Source organism: Bos grunniens, chromosome 8 (genome assembly GCF_055505025.1).
Source record: "Bos grunniens cultivar Pamir isolate PY7600 chromosome 8, Bosgru_T2T1.0, whole genome shotgun sequence".
Taxonomy (NCBI): Eukaryota; Metazoa; Chordata; class Mammalia; order Artiodactyla; family Bovidae; genus Bos; species Bos grunniens.
The window spans coordinates 71,075,356-71,099,272 of record NC_141172.1 but is presented as its reverse complement, the minus strand read 5'-3'; the positions used below and the strand labels follow the sequence as shown (position 1 = coordinate 71,099,272).

Sequence of the window (23,917 nt, the reverse complement as noted above, 5' to 3'; positions counted from 1 at the left end):
GGATGACAACCCACTCCAGTATTCTTGCCTGGAGAATCCCATGGATAGAAGAGCCTGGAGAACTATAGTCCATGAGGTCGCAAAAGAGTCGGACATGACTGACTAACACACACACATGAGCACAGTAAGTGCTCAATAGCAAAATAGGAAATGAGTAAAGTTTATTGAATAACTTCCATACTCATTATACATCTAGGTTCTATGGAAGATGCATAAGCCCTATTCTTTAAAAGCTTCAAATTGATTGATTCACAAAACTGAAAATAATACAGTGTGAGTGGAATGATAATTCCTTTACTTCTGCTCTTACTTTAGTTCTTTCGACACCAAATACAATGGAACAAATAAAATAACTACCATGTGAAGAACAGCTTCATTGTGTCAGGCTTTGTGCTTTTAATAAATTATATTCATAATCCTCACATCATGCCTTTATGAAACATTATTATTATCACACAATTAACTCTAACAAAAGTAAGTCTCAGAGATCATACAGTCTTGCTTGCTTGTGGGCTCAGTTGTGTCCAACTCTTTGTGACCCCATGAATTTTAGCCCACCATCCTCCTCTGTCCATGGGATTTCTTAGGCAAGAATACTGGAATGGGTTGCCATTTCCTCTTTCAGGGGATCTTCCTGACCCAAGGCTCAAATTTGCATCGCCTGTGTCTCCTGCAATGCAGTATTCTTTTCTGCTTGAACCACTGGGGAAGTCCCATATAATTGCTTAAGATCACACAATTAGTGATTTAGGTGGGATGTAAACTCAGTTAGCTACTTCCAAATTTGATATATTTTGAACAAGTGAGAATATATGTGTTTTAAACAATGCAGAGTCTGAAGATTCAGGTGACTGTTATTGCTTTTAAGAATTCACCAGGGAAAGTTATCTCCTTTCATTATTCTAAGATATTCTTCCATTGCCTTAAATAATTAGTGATCTGATTTCTGTTAATATCAAGATCTGCTTTATATAGAATATAACAATGGAATCATGAGGCTTCCCAGGTGGTGTTAGTGGTAAAGAGTCCACCTGCCAATGCAGATGATGCAGTAGACTCGGGTTCAATCCCTGGGTTGGGAAGATCCCTTGGAAAAGGAAATGGCAACCCACTCCAGTATTTTTGCCTGGAAAATTCCAAGGGCAGAGGAACCTGGTGGGCTACAGTTGATGGGGTCGCAAAGAGTCAGACACAACTGAGCGACTGAGCATGCATATACACATAGGCTACGTATGAGATGGGCAAGGGACCTGGGACCCTTTGCTGCAGTGCTTGCACCTGAACACACCTCTCCTGAACTGGCAGAATATCAGGATACTGCATGGGACTAGGAATGGCTGTGTGCATGTGCAGTTTGGGCAAATTCTGAGCCCTAAAGATACAGAGAGACCAGAGAACACAAGAGCCACTTTTGAGGAGCATGGAACGAAGGCAAGATGATGGGAAGCAAAGGCAATCTGCTGAGCATGCGTCCTGTATGCAGCACACCTAAGGGGTGAGAAAAACACCTAAGCCATCCCTCCAGCCCGACTCCTGGACACACCCCTACCCTCACCACATATAAGGAGGGGACTTTCCCCCGCCTAGGGAGCAAGAAACAAGGGAACCTATTTTTTGTTCTTGCTCCCCACTGCTGCAGCAGAAGCCCTGATAAAACCTTACCTGAATTCTTGTCTGGCCTCTAGCCAGATTTACTGATTGGGGAAGGCCAGGAACCCTGGTCAGTAACATCTAGAGGCTCTGTAGTATCCATTACAGATTCATCTTGATATTTTCCTTGTGACTAATGGTGTTGAGAATCTTTCAAGATGCATTTTAGCTTTTCAAGATCTTCAGTAAACTGTTCATTCAAATCTTTTGCCCATTTTATTTGTTTTATTTTGTCACTAATTCATAAGAGTTTTATCTATTCTTACTTTCTATACATAAATATATACATTTAGTAAATAAAATCATTTAATCTGAGTTTTGATGGCTTTTCCCAGGTCATGCAGGAAAGATTCCTACCATAGAGTTATGAGACACACAACATATAATACTGCACAGACGAGATCAATAGCAGCATATTAGGCATATGTACTCACACCCTGTAAGAGGAGAACTCTGCTACGAAGGGCCACACAGGGATTGCATTTAGGAACAAGGTGAACAACCAGGGACTACAGGAAACAGACTTTGTAGTATCAAGAGAATAGGATGCCCAGGAGGATGTGATTGGCTTGTTTGAATCAATCCGTGGACTGGAAGTGGACTCAAAGTTCAGTTCAGTTCCGTTCAGTCTCTCAGTCGTGTCTGACTCTTTGCTAACCCATGGACTGCAGCTCGCCAGGCTTCCCTGTCCATTACCAACTTCTGGAGCTTGTACAAACTTGTGTCCATTGAGTCAGTGATGCCACAACCATCTCATCCTCTGTCGTCCCATTCTCCTCCTGTCTTCAATCTTTCCCAGTATCAGGGTCTTTTCTAATGAGTCAGCCCTTCTCATCAGGTGGCCAAAGTATTGGAGTTTCAGATTCAGCATCAGTCCTTCCAATGAATATTCAGGAATGATTTCCTTTAGGATAGACTGGTTGGATATCCTTGCAGTCAGTCCAAGGGACTCTAAAGTGTCTTCTCCAATAGCGAAGTTCAAAAGCAGCAATTCTTCAGTGCTCACCTTTCTTTAGGTCCAACTCTTACATCCATACACGACTAAGGAAAAAACCATAGCTTTGACTAGATGGAATTTTGTTGGCAAAGTAATGTCTCTGCTTTTTAATATCCTGTCATATGTCATTTAATATGTTGGTCATAGTTTTTCTTCCAATGAGCAAGTGTCTTTAAATTTCATGGCTGCAGACACCATCTGCAGTGATCTTGGAGCCCCAAAAAATAAAGTCTGACACTGTTTCCATTGTTTCCCCATCTATTTGGCATGAAATGATGGGACCAGATGCCATGATCTTAGTTTTCTGAATGTAAAGTATTAAGCCAAGTTTTTCACTCTCCTCTTTCACTTTCATCAAGAGGCTCTTTAGTTCTTCTTCACTTTCTGCCGTAAGGATGGTGTCATCTGTATATCTGAGGTGACTGATATATCTCCTGGCAATCTTCATTCCAGCTTGTGCTTCCTCCAGCCCGCCGTTTCTCATGATGTACTCTGCATATAAGTTAAATAAGCCGGGTGACAATATACAGCCTTGATGTACTCCTTTCCTGGTTTGGAAACAGTCTGTTATCCCATGCCCAGTTCAAATTGTTGCTTCCTAACCTGCATACAGGTTTCTCAAGAGTCAGGTCAGATGGCCTGGTATTCCCATCTCTTTCAGAATTTTCCACAGTTTATTGTGATCCACACAGTCAAAGGCTTTGACATAGTCAATAAAGCAGAAATGGATGTTTTTCTGGAACTCTCTTGCTTTTTCAATGATCCAGCAGATGTTGGCAATTTGATCGCTGGTTCCTCTGCCTTTTCTAAAATCAGCTTGAACATCTGGAAGTTCACAGTTCACGTATTGCTGAAGCCTGGCTTGGAGAATTTTGAGCATTACTTTACTAGTGTGTGAGATGAGGGCAGTTGTGAGATAGTTTGAGCATTTTTTGGCATTGCTTTTCTTTAGGATTAGAATGAAAACTGACCTTTTCCAGTCCTGTGGCCACTGCTGAGTTCTCCAAATTTGCTGACATGTTGAGTGCAGCACTTTCACAGCATCATCTTTCAGGATTTGAAATAGCTCAACTGGAATTCCATCACCTCCACTAGCTTTCTTTGTAGTGATGCTTCCAAAGGCCCACTTGACTTCACATTCCAGGATGTCTGGCTCTAGGCGAGTGTGAGTAATCACACTATCATGATTATCTGCTTCATGAAGATCTTTTTTGTATAGTTCTTCTGTGTATTCTTGCCACCTCTTCTTAATATCTTCTGCTTCTATTAGGTCTATACCATTTATGTCCTTTATTGAGCCCATCTTTGCATGAAATGGTCCCTTAGTATCTCTAATTTTCTTGAAGAGATCCCTAGTCTTTCCCATTCAATTGTTTTCCTCTATTTCTTTGCACTGATTGCTGAGGAAGGCTTTCTTATCTCTCCTTGCTATTCTTTTGATCTCTGCATTTAAATGGGTATATCTTTCCTTTTCTCCTTTGCTTTTCACTTTTCTTCTTTTTACAGCTATTTGTAAGGCCTTTTCAGACAATCATTTTGCTTTTCTGAATTTCTTTTTCTTGAGGATGGTCTTGATTCCTGTCTCTTGTACAATGTCACAAACCTCTGTGCATAGTTCATCAGGCACTCTGTCTATCAGATTTAGTTCCTTAAATCTATTTCTCACTTGTACTGTGAAATGCCAGGCTGGATGAAGCACAAGCTGGAATCAAGAGTGCCAGGAGAAATACCAGTCACCTCAGATATGCAGATGACACCACCCTTATGGCAGAAAGCAAAGAAGAACTAAAGAGCCTCTTGATGAAAGTGAAAGAGGAGAGTGAAAAACTTGGCTTAATACTTTACATTCAGAAAACTAAGATCATGGCATCTGGTCCCATCATTTCATGCCAAATAGATGGGGAAACAATGGAAACAGTGAGGGATTTTCTTTTTTTTGAGCTCACGACTGAGCAACTGAACTGACTGACAGACAAAAAAAAAACCTAGAATGCCAAAGCAATCTTGAGAAAGAAGCATGGAACTGGAGGAATCAAGCTGCCTGACTTCAGACTATACTACAAAGCTACAATCATCAAGTACAGTATGGTACTGGCACAGAGACAGAAACACAGATCAATGGAACAAAATAGAAAGCCCAGAGATAAATCCATGCACCTATGGACACCTTATCTTTGACAAAGGAGGCAAGAATATACAATGGAGAAAAGACAATCTCTTTAACAAGTGGTGCTGGGAAAACTGGTCAATCATTTGTAAAAGAATGAAACTAAAACACTTTCTAACACCATACACAAAAATAAACTCAAAATGGATTAAAGATCTAAACATGAACTCAAAATGGATTAAAGATCTAAATGAAACACCAGAAATTATAGAACTCCTAGAGGAAAACATAGGCAAAACACTCTCTAACATAAATCATAACAGGATTCTCTATGACCCACCTCCCAGAGTAATGGAAATAAAAGCAAAAACAAACAAATGGGACCTAATTAAACTAAAAGCTTTTGCACAATGAAGGAAACTATAAGCAAGATGAAAGGACAGCCTTCAGAATGAGAGAAAATAATAGCAAACGAAGCAACTGACAAAGAATTGATCTCAAAAATATATAAGCAGCTCCTGCAGCTCAACTCCAGAAAAATAAATGACCCAATCAAAAAATGGGCCAAAGAACTAAACAGACATTTCTCCAAAGAAGACATACAGATGGCTAACAAACACATGAAAAGATGCTCAACATCACTCATTATCAGAGAAATGCAAATCAAACCACAATGAGGTACCATCTCATGCTGAAAAGAATGGCTGTTATCCAAAAGTATACAAACAATAAATGCTGGAGAAGGTGTGGAGAAAAGGGAACCTTCTTACACTGTTGGTGGGAATGCAAACTAGTACAGTCACTATGGAGAATAGTGTGGAGGTTCCTTAAAAAACTGGCAAAAGAACTGCCATATGACCCAGCAATCCCACTGCTGGGCATACACACTGAGAAAACCAGAATTGAAAGAGACATGTGTACCCCAATGTTCATCACAGCACTGTTTACAATAGCTAGGACATGGAAGCAACCTAGATGTCCATCGGTAGAAAAGTGGATAAGAAAGCTGTGGTACATATACACAATGGAATATTACTCAGCCATTAAAAAGAATGCATTTGAATCAGTTGGATGCATTTGAATCATTTGAATCCAGTGGATGAAACTGGAGCCTATTATACAGAGCGAAGTAAGTCAGAAAGAAAAACACCAATACAGTATACTAATGCATATATATGGAATTTAGAAAGATGGTAACAATGACCCTATATGAGAGACAGTGAAAGAGACACAGATGTAAAGAATAGATTTTTGGACTCTGTGGGAGAAGGCGAGGGTGGGATGATTTGAGAGAATAACATTGAAACATGTATATTATCATATGTGAAATAGATTGCCAGTACAGGTTTGATGCATGAGACAGAGTGTTCAGGGCTGGTGCACCAGAATGACCCTGAGGGATGGGATGGGGAGGGAAGTGGGAAGGGGAGGTTTAGGAAGGGGAACACATGTATACCCATGGCTGATTCATGTAAATATATGGCAAGAACCTCGACAATATTGTAAAGTAATTAGCCTCCAATTAAAATAATAATTTTTTTAAAAAAGAAAAAAAATAGCTATCTACAGATTCAGCATAACCCATATCAAAATTTCAATGGCATTTTTTCACAGAAATAGAGCAAACAATCCTAAATTTGTATGGAACCACTGCTGCTGCTACTACTGCTCAGTCGCTTCAGTCCTGTCCGACTCTGTGCGACCCCATAGACGGCAGCCCACCAGGCTCCGCCGTCCCTGGGATTCTCCAGGCAAGAACACTGGAGTGGGTTGCCATTTCCTTCTCCAATGCATGAAAGTGAAAAGTTAAAGTGAAGTCGCTCAGTCATGTCTGACTCTTAGCGACCCCATGGACTGCAGCCCACCAGGCTCCTCCGTCCATGGGATTTTCCAGGCAAGGGTACTGGAGTGGGGTGCCATTGCCTTCTCTGGTATGGAACCACAAATGACCCCAAATAGCCAAACTAATTTTCCGAAAGAAGAATAAAGCTTCAAGCATTATGCTTCTTTATTTCAAACTATATTACAAAACTATAGTAACCAAGAGTATGATATTGGCAAGAAAATATAGATTAATAAAAAAAAGAATAGAGAGCCCAGAAATAAACCCACACAGATATGGTCTATTAATTCATGACAAAGAAGCCAAGTATATACAGTGGAAAAGGAACAATCTCATCAATAAATAGTATTGGGAAAACTGGACAGTTCCCTGCAAAAGAATGAAACTGAACCATACTAGACCTACAGAACACTACACCAGACACAAAAATTAACTCAAAATGGATTAATGACTTGAATATAAGACTTAAAATCACGAAACTCCTAGAAGGAAACATAGGTGATAAACTACTTGACATAGGTCTTGATGACGATTTTTAAAATCTGATACCAAAAGCAAAAAGTAATCAAAGCAGAAATAAGAAAGTGAAAAAAGCTAAAAAAGATTCTTCACAGCAAATAAAACATTTCACAGAATGAAAAGGCAACCTACAGAATGCTTATTCTTCACTTTAAAATAGTAAACCTCTTAGCATGTGCAGTATCTCAAGATGGGATTCCCTAGTGGCTCAGTAGTGAAAAATCTGCCTACCAATGCAGAAGATGTAGGTTCTATCCTTGGGTCGGGAAGATCCCCTGGAAGAGGAAATGGCAACCCACTCCAGTATTTTTGCCTGGAGAATCCCATGGATAGTGGGTGACAGTCCATGGTGGGTGACAGTCCATGGTGTGAAAAAAGTCAGACACGACTGAGCAACTAAACAACAGGTTATTATTTTTAAAAAAGAAAATCTATCAGGACTTCAACTTTAAGTCAACATGGAAAAACATGTCACTTAACCCTCCTAGCAGACTCAACCCTCCTGCTGCTGCTGCTAAGTCGCTTCAGTCGTGTCCGACTCTGTGCGACCCCAGAGACGGCAGCCCACAAGGCTCCCCCATCCCTGGGATTCTCCAGGCAAGAACACTGGAGTGGGTTGCCATTTCCTTCTCCAATGCGTGAAAGTGAAAAATGAAAGTGAAGTCACTCAGTCGTGTCCGACTCTTCGAGACCCCATGGACTGCAGCCTACCAGGCTCCTCTGCCCATGGGATTTTCCAGGCAAGAGTACTGGAGTGGGTTGCCATTGCCTTGTCCATCAACCCTCCTAGCAGACATAAATAAACAACCCTTCTAGCAGACACAAAAAATTGGGAAAAAATTATTAAGCAACAGTTTTCAAGAATTTGGACATTTAGCAATTTAAAGACAGTGATCCCAGAAAGATGAGAAACATGGAGGTAAATCCCACATCTGCTCCAGCCTGGAAAGATTTTCCATGACAAAGCACAAGAAGGCAGACCCAAATGTATAGTTTCCCTGAGTTATGAAGATGGAGATGAGAATCCCAGGCAAATTTTCAGTGCAGAGTATTTATCCTACAGAAATGAAAGCATATGCCCATACAAAGACTTAGACATAATGTTCATAACAGTTTCATTCATAACAATCAAAAATTAGAAACAACTCAATTGTCCATCAACAGATGAATGAATAAATATATTGTGATACACACATATAATAAAATACTACTCAGCTCTAAAGAAATGAATTATTGATACATACATAAAGCTCAAAATAATTATGCTAACATTTTGCCTTTGGTGGTAAGCTTGGTAATTTTTTGTTCCTTGGTCTAGTTGCTGATTATGAGTTTATATTCAATTTATGAAAATTCATATGACATATATACTTTTCTAAATGTATATTATATTTCAACAAAACAATTTTTACAAGTCAAAGAATTTTCTGTATTTTAGTAAATAGTTTTAAAGTTTAAAAGCATACAAAGACCTCATTTGAAACAGAAAAATCACCTTGGAATAAATTTAGTAATTTATCTTCACATAAAATATATGCACACTTGGTTATAAATTATAAATGAATACGTGAATCAATTGCATCATGCTTTAGTCCTAGATGGAAATACTGAGTATTATAAAATGCAAATTTTTTCAATTTATCTCATTGACTTAAATTTATTGTAATGAAAATCTGAACTCTACTTAATAGTTTCAAAATGTATCATATGACCTTATGATCCCTTTGGAAACAATAAGATTGAAATGTTGAGAAGAAATGTTTTTCAGAAAGAATACATGAGCAAGAACTTCTCATATCTACTATTTGTCATTGTTTTTGCATCCCAGCAACAGAACTGTTTCCTGTACTTAGAGACTCCTTTTCCTGAAGAAACTAATGCTGCTTCCTTAGAAGGCTTGTAAATGTGAAATATTTGCATTCCCAGCCTCCATAGCTCAAGTTGCAGTCACATGGTTTATGCCAAGCCAATCAGACACACTCTTCCTCAGGTCCTAATTGGAAATTCACATTGTGTTGATAGGAGTAGAAGCAGTAGCTACTTGTCCTTTCCATTAGCTGCAGTGACAGCAATGCCTGGGGCATTAGTGAGTGATTAGCATTACTTATACATAATACCTATGTCCCCTGGGGCTTCCCGGGTGGTGCTAGTGGTAAAAAACCATCCTGCCAATGCAGGAGATATAAGAGATGTGGGTCTGATCCCTGGGTTGGGCAGATTCCCTGGAAGAGGAAATGGCAACCCACTCCAGTATATTTGCCTGGAGAATCCCATGGACAGAAGAGCCTAGTGGGCTACAGTCCATGGGGTCACAAACAGTCATACTTGACTGAAGGACTTAGCATGCACCAAGTTGGAATACCTAGGTCCCTGTAGTAGTAGAAGGGTGGTGGGAAGGATTTGAAGCATTCTTCCTGCCTATGTAAGTTCCCCAACATGTATACCTGTGACAGATTCATTTTGATATATGGCAAAACCAATACAATATTGTAAAGGTAAATAAAATAAAATTTTAAAAAATCCTTTCCAATCTATATAAACCTAGCATCCTTTTGCTTATAACAATGTTTTTTTTTTTTACTCTTAACATTATAAGTTATACTCTTATGTTTACAACTAAACTAAAGCAATCAACAACAATTCCACCAAAGAAGTCGGTGAAATTTAGGATATATTACTGGCTCAGTTGATGCTGACAGCAGTGAAAACTCTTGGTGCAATTAAGGGCTGGAACTCTGGCATCTAGAGGCATGCATGGCTGTCTGGGATCACAAGTAATAAACAGCACATAACAGGCAACACTTGAAAGTCTGAGTGGCCTGTGCATGGAAGAATATATAGTATATAGGGCAAGAGAACTTCAAGGGATTGGAGGTGAATTGGTGGCTTCTAATAGTAGTTGAGAGCTTAAAGACAGGAATTAACAACTTACATACAAGTCTAGAATTCTCAGCCCAAGGCATAAACTGAAAAACTGAGAGTTTTAATAATAGTAACAGTTATAATCTCTTACCTCTTGCAACCCAAGGCAGGGACAGCTAAAGAAATAAACATTGCAAGTTTCAGTAAGACAATAGATTATACCCACATTAAATCATTTTCTATTATTATATCCTTCAATTTTTTTCTAAAACATTTCTTATGTTTTATTCATGATATTTTCATTTTTCTTGTTATTCTAAATGAAATTTTCTCATTACAACTTGTTATTGCTATAATGAGAACATCTAATAATTTTCATATGTAAGTATTATAATTACATACTTACAATCTCTTGTTTCTAAGTAATTGTCAAAGTAGTTTATTGATTTTCTTGATTGGTGCACCATCTACATATAATAATAATTCTTTGTCCTCTTTCCCATTACTTATATATTATTTTCCTTAGAAAACATATTACATATTTATTCTAATTATTGTTGTCACTGTTGTTTAGTCACTAGGTCATGTCTGATTTTTTTGCAACCCCACGGTCTGTGACCTGCCAGACTTCTCTGTCCATGGGATTTTCCAGGCAAAAATACTGAAGTAGGTTGCCATTTCCTTCTTTACCCACGTCTCCTACATTGGCAGGTGGATTCTTTACTACTGAGCCACCAGGGAAGCCCATTTATCTTTTAATTCCAAATGTCCTAAAATATTTTTCACTTGGGAATAGTTGTTGAGCTTTTCATATTTTCAAATAACTTTTCAGCATCGTTTGAGATTATCCAACTTTATTTTGTTTAGCCTATTAAGATGATAAAATACATTAATTGATTTTCTATCAATGTTCTTCCTGGGTCTGGGTCACAATATTTTACTGACAGCAAGTCTTCTTCTCAGGGGATGAACCACATTGATTTAGGAAGATTTCAGGAACTGACTTGAGTCCACACCTCCAGGTCCTTAGCACTTCCTAGCTCTGATCTGGCAGGAAACAGAAAAGAGAAATGATGTTTTCCTGTTTTCACTTCAATCTGTTTCAGGGCCAGAAAGTCAATGAGCCAAGGTATGAAATGAAAAAGAAAAATTATAGCATTTAAGAGGAGAAACACCACCAACTTTTGTGGAGGGGTAGATTTTTATTGTTCCTTCACCAAATAGGATCTATAGTGTTTTTATAAAGATCAACTAAATTCCATACTCAGAAATCAATCCTGGATATTCACTGAAAGGACTGGTGCTGAAGCTGAAGCTCTAATACTTTGGCCCCCGGATGTGAAGAGCTGACTCCTTAGAAAAGACCCTGATGCTGGGAAAGACTGAAGGCTGGAGAAGGGGTCGACAGAGGACGAGATGGCTGGATGGCATCACTGATTCCATGGACATGAGTTTGAGCACGTTCCAGGAGATGTTGAAGGACAGGAGAGCCTGGTGTGCCGCAGTCCATAGGGTTGCAAAGAGTCGGACACAACTGAGCTTCTGAACAACAACAAAATTTGTGTTACCTCTTACCTTATCTATCTGAGCTTTGCTCCTTGAAGATGTCACTTGACTCTGTTTCAGTCATGTTCCACTTCTTACATGTGAAAAGCTAGATTTCCATCTTAACCTATCTCACTTCTTGGGACAGGGGACACCTGATGACTTGTGAATCTGTTTCAGGCAGCACTGACCTAGGAGGCAGAGTTCCTTGCCTACCTGACAGTGAGAAAATTTTCACAGAACTATAAGCACTCATGTTTGAAAATATTATACCAATTCTTAACGTCACCGATCTACATGAGAAACAGTGTTTCTTGCCATATCAGTAAACACAGCCATCAGCATTTACAGCCACAGCCTAAAGTTCTGATGAGCCTTGGGGGAACTCAGGAAGGAAAGAACATCTGCCATCTAGCAGCTATCAGACTGCAGTCACTTCCCACAGTGAGCCCTGAGGAAATTCAGGATACGCAAACACAAGATATTGGCCCCAGATAACTGAGGTGGACAGCAAAGGAATGATTTCTTTTTTTTTTTTTTAGTTTTATTTTATTTTTAAACTTTACATAATTGTATTAGTTTTGCCAAATATCAAAATGAATCCGCCACAGGTATACATGTGTTCCCCATCCTGAACCCTCCTCCCTCCTGCCTCCCCATACCATCCCTCTGGGTCGTCCCAGTGCACTAGCCCCAAGCATCCAGTATCGTGCATCGAACCTGGACTGGCAACACGTTTCTTACATGATATTTTACATGTTTCAATGTCATTCTCCCAAATCTTCCCACCCTCTCCCTCTCCCACAGAGTCCATAAGACTGTTCTATACCAAAGGAATGATTTCAGTGAGCCCAAGCTCTTGTATCTTACCATACACAGAAAAGCACTAAATTCCTTAACTGGGGATATCTGGTTTTCTTTAATTAACAATAATTTTCAAAGTTCCCAACTACCCACCTTCTGTTGGAAAACTCCTGTATATCCTGGCTGCCTCCATCACCTTCATGGAGCAGTTCTCTCAGGGTTCCTTGAGATGCTGCCTCCTAGACTTGCATGTGTGTGTTGTTGCTCAGTCATGCCCAACTCTTTGTGATCCCCATTCCATGGACTGTAGCCCACCAAGCTTCTCTATCCATGGGATTTTCCAGGCAAGAACATTAGAGAGGGTTGCAATGTCCTTCTCCTGGTGATCTTTCCAACTCAGGGATTGAATCCACTTCTCCTGCATTGACAGGTGGATTCTTTACTATTGAACCACCTGGGAGGCCCCTCCCAAACTTAAAGTCCTACAAATTCCCATGAATAAAACACAGTTCTCTATGTTTAGGGTGTGAATTTTTTTTTTTTTTTAGTTGACACACTTATTAAAAAATGAATTATCTGCTTAGAGTAAAGGCTATAACTTAAATACATTTCAAAGTATAAGTTGTGCACTTCTGCCATAAATATGCTGTTATTTTCCAGTAGTTTCACATGGCAAAAATAATGTGTAAGTGGAAGCAGAGTGCATGGATTAATATTTTTCTTCACATCCCCCTTTAAAGAGAAAGGCAGAAATGAATTGGTTTCAGTGCCAAATATTGTTTATGTCTTCACAAACATTCTTTCACTGACCAAGAAGGAAAGTCAGGGCCCAGCAACAGAGGCGCTGACCCCAGCTGTTGGTCCTCCTGCATATCACACAGCCTCACACAGCTGGTCTCCGTGCATTCAGTGCCCACATGAAACTTGTATAAAGATCTCATTAACCTCTGCTCTTTTGTGTCTGTCCAAACTCATGGTTTCTTCTAGTCTAAGCTCATCTCACTTTGTTCTTTTTCTGACTCCTGCCAAAATTGCCTCCTTTTCCTCTGAACAGCAATAAACTTTAGACAACTTTATCACATGAATGTCAACACATATATATTTTAATATGATCCAATTACTTATGATGCGATACTTTATAGCTTTAAAATTTTGTCAATTAGTTTACGCCTCAACCAGTTTCTTTATCCTGACAAAAACCCAACATCAAGTTGAGTATCTGATACTCAACAGTGTGTGTGATTAAATAGAATCATTTATAGATTCATAAAGTCTCAAAAGCATGAGGATAGACATGAACCTTGGAAGTTCATCTTTTCCACTTTATTATGTTTGTGTGCATGTTGATGACTGGAGTGAGAAAATAGTTTTACTACAGAACAGCAGAAAAATTAAAATTGTAGAAAACTATAAGGAAAATGACTAAGTAATACTTTGGAACATTTTTAAAATTGGAGAGTTAATAAATAGTAATGATGGCTAATACAATGATTTAAAAACTATATTCCTTAGAGCTCTGAGATTCTCTAAGGTGTATCAAGGACTTTGGGGGGAATCAAAAGGAAAGGAGACTAAGTATGTAAAAATCAGCCTCTTCAGCAAAGCCTAAGCCAGAACGGTTCCACTCCCATTTATTTGACATTTTGGAGTTATAAGGAATATGTCTTTCATAAAGAGAGGCTCAGCTGATTAAACCAATAGATAACTTCAAAAACCACTCATTTGGTTAAGTGCTTTTCTTTTAAGAATGAAGAAATTACAGGTCAACTAGGACAAGTAACTATTTGACCTCACCCAGCTAGATGGTGGCTGACTTGAGACAAGAAAGAGATTCAGGAAATATTTAGGAAGAACTGGCTGCATGTTCAGTATCTGCACATGCCCTCATGCATCCGCAATGCAACCTTCAGTGTAGGGATAGAAAGATTTGTCTCAATAACCTCTAGAGGGGTTAGATATTAAGAAAAAAAATTTTTTGTACTTATATTTTCCTGTTAAGAAGAGATACTAATATTATTTTTTAAATTCTTTTCGTTTTGGCCACACCACGTGGCTTTCGGCATCTTCGTTCCCCAACCAGAGATCGAACTCATGCCCCTTGAAGTGGAAGTGCAGAGTCTTAACCACTGGACCACCAGGGAAGTCCCTTTTCTTATTTTTATTAGAAAATGTTTCTGCCCACTAATATTATTTTAAATGTGATTCCCTGGTGGCTCAGGTGGTAAAGAATCCACCTGCAAGGCAGGACACCAGGATCCAATCCCTGGGTTAAGAAGATCCCCTGGAGAAGGGAATGGCTACCCACTCAAGTATTCTTGCCTGGAGAATTCCATGGACAGAGGAATAAAGTGAAGACTGCCTGGCATTTTTATACATGTAAATCAGTTTGTTTAAAAAATATTAACCTAAAAGGCCTTATATGCTTTTGTCATATATTGTTCCCCCTTTAAATTGGAGAGTTCAAGGGAATCTTTTCTGTGCCATGAGCTTCAGCTCCACAGCTGAGTAATTTCTACCAGAGGAAACCACTTGAGGGCACCAGAGGCATTGCTCTCAGAGTCGCCTCTGGAGGAAGCGTGCCTTCCATCTCATTGTGCATTTAGAGGAAGTGGGTGGGGGAGCCCAAGGCCTGGGAAAATGACCATAATAATAGTACCTTGTGTTTATATAGCCCCTTTCTTCAATTAGCTCAGCAGGTTTGGATGTGATTATTCAGCTGGGAGCTTCCAGTTGTGGGAAATGAGGCACAAGGCAAACACGTGGCCTAGGTGGGACAGAGGGTGAGGACTAATTCTTACTAACTTCAAATGCCCATTCATTATTTTTACACTAAAAAGCTGATGGTGACCTTTCTGAGCCATTTCCTTAGAAACAATAAGCTGAGAAATCAGAGTCCCAAACTCAAATTTAATGGAAAGGTTCATAAATTCTATGAGGAAAAGGGATGGCATACTTCATACTCCGGTGCCAAAGAGGGAACCAAAACAGAATCATTTTCACCTACCTAGTGTAATTAAAGGTGGCAAGTTGAATGTATTGATTCTAAAGCACATCACGAGAGTAGTATGGCTTCAATTGGCCACTGCACTTTTAATCCTCAAGTGAATCTAGTCAGATCTGTGTCATAAATCATGCATCTTTTATCCATATTCTGCCAAAAATGACCAAAAGAGGGTAAAGAAAAAAAAATTGTCATATTAAAAAAAACTAAACTCTTGTTCCACACAAGAAAATACTTGTCCCACATAAGAAAATATTATTACAGACTTTAATGTGTTAATTAAATACTCCAACACGATTTATAAAGAAACATCATGACAGAGCATTTAATTAACAGAGACAGTGAGGTCTAGCTTAGTCATCTACTGAGAAGATTGCTATAGAGAAAGTTTCCACTAAGAGCACTTGTAATGCTGATGTGTAATTCATGATTAAGATGTTAGCTTCCTGCAGAGTCATTTAGGGTCTCACTTGCTAATGAAAAGTGTCACTTTTTCTCCAAATACTAAACATATGCCTTTGACCTTTGAGTTAGGATGTGGGCACTCACTCATGCACCCCTGTGTTTGAGGCTGGCTGTTCCTTTACAGGTTTAAACCTAATAGATTCACCCTCCAGGGTCACCTATTTTCACCAAGTCCCTACTTTTTTTTTTTTTTTTTCTTCAAATTTCAGATGATGCTTGAGTATGGCTTCATTAATAGTTCAAATGATCTTAACACATATCTGTTATATAAAGGGTTTCTCCAATTGTTACAGGATTACGGGCATATGTGTTCAGTTGCTTAATGGTATCTGACCCTTTGAGACCCCCTGGACTGTAGCCCGCCAGGTCCCTATGTCCATGGGATTTCCCAGGCAAGAATATTGGAATGGGTTGCCATTTCCTCCTCCAGGGGTTCTTGCTGACCCAGGGATCAAACCCACATCGCCTGCATTGGCAGGGGGTTCTTTATCACTGAGCCACCAGGGAAGCCTGTAACAGGATTAATATGATTGAAATTAACTGACTTTCATTTTATGAAAATATACAATCCAGAGACTTTGCGTATCTTGAAATGGAAATTAATCAAACCATACTTCTTTCTCCCTTACTTACCTCTTTCCCAGGTCCCCATTATACTAAATTTGAGAGATGCCAATCCTAAAGGTACATGTGTGCTCAGTCATGTCTGCCTCTTACTTTGCCGACAAAGGTCCATCTGGTCAAGGCTATGGTTTTTCCAGTAGTCATGTATGGATGCGAGAGTTGGACTGTGAAGAAAGCTGAGCGCTGAAGAATTGATGCTTTTGAACTGTGGTGTTGGGGAAGACTCTTGCAAGTTCCTTGGACTGCAAGGAGATTCAACCAGTCCGTTCTAAAGGAGATCAGTCCTGGGTGTTCTTTGGAAGGAATGATGCTAAAGCTGAAACTCCAATACTTTGGCCACCTCATGCGAAGAGTTGACTCATTAGAAAAGACTCTGATGCTGGGAGGGATTGGGGGCAGGAGGAGAAGGGGACAACAGAGAATGAGATGGCTGGGTGGCATCACCGACTCCATGGACGTTAGTTTGAGTGAACTCTGGGAGTTGGTGATGGACAGGGAGGCCTGGTGTACTGCGGTTCATGGGGTCACAAAGAGTAGGACACAACTAAGCAACTGAACTGAACTAAATGATTTATTGGGTTTAATGGGAAAATATTTTTTACTTTATTGATTTGGACACTTAACCCCAGATGTCTACTTTTCTAAGATGGGTACAGATTGACTTCTATAAACTACCTATAATAGTAGATCATATTCACTCTCAACATAATATATAACACAGATTTTTGCACTGGAAGTTAGGGTTTTAAGGGTGTTAGAATCTCTGGTGACTCGGAAGGTAAAGAATCCTCCTGCAATGCAGGAGACCCTGGTTTGATTCCTTGGTGGGGAAAATCCCCTGGAGAAGGGAATGGCTACCCCCTCCAGTATTCTTAGAGAATGCCTAGAGAATTCCATGGACAGAGGAGCCTGGTGGGCTATAGTCAACAGGGTCACGAAGAGTGGAACACTACTGAGCGACTAACACATACACAACACACAGAATCTTTGAACAGCTCAAATACACATAAATCTAAAGGTACAGAAAGAAAAGTGGTACTGCCTCAGACTTGTTCTTATCTTCATCCCATTCCAATTAAAAATAATTGATTCCTCAAACTTTAAAGCTAGAAAACCAAACCACAGCAAAGTAGAGTAACTTGCTCATGCACAGACAGTGGTAGATTCAAGTCTAGTTCTTCTGTGATAGCCCTTACTTTATTGTTTTCATTTATCTTTATAGTCCATGTGGATTTTTAATTTCCAGGTAATTAGTAGGATGGAAAAGTTACATTTTCCTAAGATAGAGAATAAATTCCATTTTATTTCATAAATATTTTTGAGGCACTACTCTTTATGGTGTTTTGCTTCACATAGAACCCAAGAGGTAGAGTTTGACTCTCAACCAGTCAAAACGATTTCTTACATTTTTTGATCAATTTAGAGAAAATGAAAAAATAAACCTTGGCATGTGCAGATTTAAATTTCCTGATTAGTAGTGTTTCAGCACTGGGAAGAATCCACATGTAATATTGAATTAAAAATAGCATGTCCTTGAAACTTCCTTTCCAAGATAGTTTTCTTTTAGAGTTCTTTCATATAAATATTCAAACAACAAGCTTACCTGAAAATGATTAAGCAAGAGATTTCATTCAAAATTTGAGAGCGTTAGCCACTATTATTCATATTTTAAGTGTAATTTTATATGAATAACTTTGAATACTGTCAGATTTCAAATTAGTTATCCTCATTAGAACGGGGCTTCCCTGATTGCTAGGTTGTAAAGAATCTGCCTGCCAATGCAGGAGATGTGGGTTTGTTCCCTGAGTTGGGAATATCCCCTGGAGAAGGAAATGGCAACCCACTTCAGTATTCTTGCCTGAGAACTCTCATAAACAGAGGAGCCTTGCAGGCTACAGTCCAAGGGGTCACAATGAGTCAGACAGGACTTAGCGACTAAACCATCATTACCACCACTACATATCACATATAATATTTATTTAATAAAACATGCAGCTTGTTTTTATAGAAGACTATTTGATATTTTCCATTGTAACTAATCTATGTCTTCATTTAAGATAGAGCTTTTTCTTGATCATCTTTATGTCACATAGTACATGTAAGACTGGCAATAAGTACTGGGTAAACAAAGGATGAAAGATCAGGCTGAGATGTTGCTATGTTTAAATGTTACTATAGGGTCACTCAAGGACAGACAAAAGAGATAAAATGGAAAATGAACAGTGACAGAAATTTAAGGATCAACTACACTTAGGTCATTGTGAAAAAAGAAGTTGGAGGAAAATATGATAAACAATCAAAGAGCTAGGGATTGTTTGTGTCATGGAAAATAAAGAGTAAATTTTTAGAAGTTTGGGTTGGCAATAGTGCTAAAGGTTAAAAATTATGGGAAATGTGGTAGTTATTAGAACTGTCCGTAAATATTCTAGCTTTCTGTTCTTCATGGTACACTAAGGACGGTGTTTTCCGGACTTATTTTGGCTATTGAAATGTGACTGTAAGTGATGCGTGTTATTTTCCATTGAAAGTTTTGAGTGTCAGTGAGAACTTCCCGATGTTTTCTTTCATTGCCTTTACCATGGTAATGGAAGGTTTAGATGAGGGCTGTTTCATTAGCTGGGGACAAAGCGTGAGGACACAGTGTGTGCACATCAGATACCCCTGCCAATCCACAAAGGGAAATGCATCTCATTTGTTTAAAAACATACATGTGGGATTGTTTGTTACCATAGCATACAGGTAGCTTATCCTGACTGATACAGAGAGTAAGAAGACATAAGAGCTTATTAGATAAGACTGATTAAAATAACCAGAATTTTTAACTGCATGTTCCCACACTGGAAGTGGATTTAAAATTTTAATAATGAGTTATTAAAGAAACTTATGATCAAAGAATACCAATTATCTATTTAAAATATTTTACACAAAAGGAAGAGAATCGTCTCTTCTCATTCCTATCAAACTTTCTTTTAAAATAAGCATAGGAAAGAAAATAGTGGGAGAGAAAGTATACTGACACTAAAAACAAAAGAATAGTTCCAGCAACACACCAACACTTTGAACAGAACTGAAGGAAAATATCTGAAATATACCTGGGTGTGAGACAGGATTGAGGGAATTACTGAGTGGCCTGCTGTTTACTACAGAGTAGAAAAAGCCTGTTTTTGAGGAACACAGAATTCACTACCAAATAGAGCTCTAGTAACATCTCCTGGTGCAGAAAACAACACACCGGAAGGAAAGAAGTCTCTGGTGGAATTGGTAAAAGCCTATTTTCTATCCTACTGATCTTTTTAGGGAAATGAAGTGAAAGTAAAAGTGTTAGTCTCTAAGTCATGTCTGACTCTTTGTGACCCCATGGACTGTAGCCAGCCAGGCTCCTCTGCCCATGGAATTCTCTGGGCAAGAAATATGGGGTGGGTAGCCATTCCCTTCTGAAGGGAATCTTCCCAATCCAGGGATGAAACCAGGTCTCCCACATTGCAGGCAGATTCTTTACTGTCTGAGTCACCAGGGAGGTAGAGTCCCCACCCCCACCTTTTTTAAGAGACTCCTTTTTTAAAGTCACACCTTTTACTTGCTAAGGAAAGAACAAGTCAAATAAAGTGTGGGTAGTAGCAATATTCCACTCGTCACATTTGGGGTTAGCTAGAGAGAATAATTCGGAGAAGGCAATGGCACTCCACTCCAGTACAGAAAATCCCATGGATGGAGGAGCCTGGTGGGCTGCAGTCCATGAGGTCGCTAGAGTCGGACACGACTGAGCGACTTCACGTTCACTTTTCACTTTCATGCATTGGAGAAGGAAATGGCAACCCACTCCAGTGTTCTTGCCTGGAGAATCCCAGGGATGGGGAAGCCTGGTGGGCTGCCACCTATGGGGTCGCACAGAGTCGGACACGACTGAAGTGACTTAGCCGCAGCAGCAGCAGCAGAGAGAATAATTACGGGTTATCTTCAGTTCTGTTCAGTCTCTCAGTCCTGTCCAACTCTTTGCGACCCCAAGGATTGTAGCACACCAGGCTTCCCTGTCCATCACCAACATCTTAGCGCATAATTAGATCTTACTGGCTAAGATATAAACAGGCTGCCATAATAGCTTGTATTTTTTTTAAGATTTTTATATGGATCATTTTTAAAGTCTTTATTGAATTTGTTTCAATATTGCTTCTGTTTTATGTTTGGGTTTTTGGCCACAAGCCATGTGGGATCTTAGCTTCCTCTGGAGATTGAACTCGCACTACCTGCATTTGAGGGTGAAGTCTTAATCACTGGACTTCCAGGGAAGTCTTGATAATAGCCTTGCAAAGGCAACTTTTAACCACAGAATCAAAGCTGCTCCCATGACATATAGTCCTCTATTACCACCAAAATTCTTGAATATGTGATGTGGCAAAATTAAATTCTAATAAACATAATTTTTTCCACCTCCTCTAGGGTATCAGTGACTTAAATAGGGACCCAAACATTATCCGAAAGTACCCATTTCAACTCTCTAAAAAACATGATCTCGTTCTATTAGATTAGTAAACAGAAGTGTCACTATAAATAGAGGAGAAATCAGTAAGTAAACATATCTTATGGAACGCAGCCACTGAAAGAAGTAAAAGAAAACTTTAGACTATCTTTAACTGAACTTTCAAAGAAATCTGAGCAAACACTGCAGCTATGTATATAAAAAAAGAAACAAATTCCCAACAGAAAAGAAGTTAAACACATGATTGCTAAACAAAAAAAGTATAAGGGAGGCAGTGTACTTAAAAATAAAACTTAAAAATTAGAGGACATTTTAATAAGTTACTTAGAAAAATCAGAGTAAGGCAATAAGGAAGTAAAAGATAAGAAAGAAATGATCAGAAATATAGATCACAGAACAAAGAGGTCAAATATAGTCATAATAGGAGTTTTTTAAAAAATGAATTGAGGAGAAGACATAATAAAGAAAAGGGAGAAAAACTGCCCAAGGATAAGAAAACTTTGATATTTAGATGCAGAGGGCTCCCTACTAAAAACTAGATAATTTTAATGAAAACATAACCCACTCCAACAATATTTTTGTCACTAAACATTTTATACTGCTGCTAAGTCACTTCAGTCGTGTCCGACTCTGTGCGACCCCAGAGATGGCAGCCCACCAGGCTTCCCCGTCCCTGGGATTCTCCAGGCAAGAACACTGGATGGGTTGCCATTTCCTTCTCCAATGCATGAAAGTGAAAAGTGAACGTGAAGTCGCTCAGTTGTGTCCAACTCTAGCGACCTCATGGACTGCAGCCCACCAGGCTCCTCCATTCATGGGATTTTCCAGGCAAAAGTACTGGAGTGGAGTGCCATTGCCTTCTCCGAAACATTTTATAGGGAAATTTAAAAAAATTATTTCTAGAATAAGAATATCTCACAAGTATCCAGTCAGAAAATGATATGAACATATAACTTTGAATAATAGGAAATAATATTAATCATTGGTTTACAAAAGCAGAAATCTAAATATCCAAAAACATATGGAGAAACAAAGATGTGAACAGAGTGACAGTTTTCTTATCATATTGAAGTAAATTAAAATAGTACAAAACTTGGTATTATCAAAAGTTTGGGAAAGGTGCACTCTAGTACATTTTTGAGGGTATAACCAAAATAAACTTTTTGCATAGCAGTTTTTAATATTTATTGGAGTATATTTGCTTTACAATGTTATATAAGTTTCTACTGAACAGCAAAATGAATCAGCCATACATACACATCTATCCCTTCCCTCTTGGGCTTCCTTCTCATTCAGGTCATCACAGTGTATAGAGTTCCCCATGCTGTACAGTAGGTTCTCATTACTTACCTATTTTATACACAATATCAATCGTGATATATGTATTAATCCCAATCTTCCAGTTCCTTTCACCGCCCTCTCTACCCATTGGTATCCATACATTTGTTCTCTAGTTTGCCTAACTAACACGTAGCTAATGCTTTTTTCAATTCTGACAAATTTTCCATCTCCTAGTGTTTATTCAAAAGAAAAAAAAATGTGTAAATATCTAGCCATAAGAATATTCAGCAAAAAGTATAATAAGAGTATAACTTCAGAAACAAATATCTAAAATTTGTCCTTTGGGTAAAGACAATATGATCATAGTAATACACTTAAATAGAAAAATATTCACAAAATTAAAAGAAAACAAGTTTTAAAAATCTATCAAGACTATATTTTCAATTTATGTTTACATGTTAAGTTTATTGCTATGTAAACAATATGTTCACCCTTTTGTTTCTACAAAGCCTTCCTCCCCCAGCCTTTGGTTATTCACTCTTTTCTGACTGGCTACCCCCATGCACTCTGTATCAAAAGTGTTGTCCTCCTCTGGGCTGTGAGTACATGTGGCTAATAAACTGTCGTCAAGCACACCTGTACAGTGTCAGATGTCATGTGTTTGACCATCCCGATAACCCTGCAGTGGGGATCCCTCTTTCACCAATATGGTTAGGAAGAGGCAAGTAAAACAGACAAACAACAAAAAAGAAATAACAGGGAGCTCAGCTGGGTGTTCTGTGACAACCTAGAGGGGTGGGATGTAGGAGTGGGAGGAAGGCTCAGGAAGGAGGGAATATATGTATACTTATACCTGGTTCAAGTTGTACAGCAGAAACCAACACAACAGTGCAAAGCAATTATCCTCTAATTTAAAATGCAAAACAATAAATAACTAAGGAGAATCTACTGTATAGCACAGGGAACTCTATTCAATGCTGTGTGGTAATCTATACGGGAAGGAAGGGGGGTATATGTATATGTATAGCTGGTTCATTATATGCTATACAGTAGAAGCTAACACAAAATTGTTAAGCAACTACACCAATAAAAATTAATTTTTAAAAAAGAAATTAAGGCTTGAGTGAAATGGAAGATTGATGGAACAATATCCTAGAGCACGGACAAGCTGATGGATTCCAACAGAAAGATAAATGATTTAATTTTGCCAAGAAAGAGAGCTTCATCCTCTTAAATAGAAGAAAGGGAGAATAGAAGGATGGTGATCCAGCTGTGCCCTTGCAGAATAGTTTGGGCCTTATTAGTAAAGTAGGAAACAATGACATCTGCTAAGACCAAGAGGCAACAATAAGAGTTGGACTTATGATGTTGATCCCTTAGGATATTTTTGTTCACAAGTAGCGTAATTGCCAACAAAGAGTAATTCACAAGCAATGAACTATCTCTGATGTAGGAAGCTTAGAAGCAGGCAATTTCAGGATGGGTTGACAGGCTCAACAAATATCAGGACACAGGTGTGTCATTTTAAAAACTTTCTCCATCTTCTGAAAGTGCTAAGATGGAGGTTGCATCACAATTTCCCTCTCCAAAGAAGGGAGAAAGAAAATAAAAAAGAAACACATTTTTGCCTGAATATAGATATTCAGTTAATAGATGATGATGATGATGAGTGTGCTAGTCACTCAGTTGTGTTAGTTGTTCTGTCACGTCCGACTCTTTGTGACACCCCATGGACTGTAACC

The 23,917-nt window shown here is 38.8% G+C and overlaps 1 long non-coding RNA gene across 1 annotated transcript; it reads right to left on the bottom strand.

Annotated features, from left to right (window-relative positions):
• Positions 1–10,815: 10,815 nt before the first annotated feature.
• LOC147367394 (uncharacterized) lies at positions 10,816–15,475 on the bottom strand. Its single transcript, XR_015168833.1, has 2 exons — positions 15,332–15,475; positions 10,816–11,025 (listed from the first exon to the last, which is right to left on the bottom strand). It is a non-coding gene; the product is annotated as an uncharacterized LOC147367394 (long non-coding RNA).
• Positions 15,476–23,917: the final 8,442 nt, after the last annotated feature.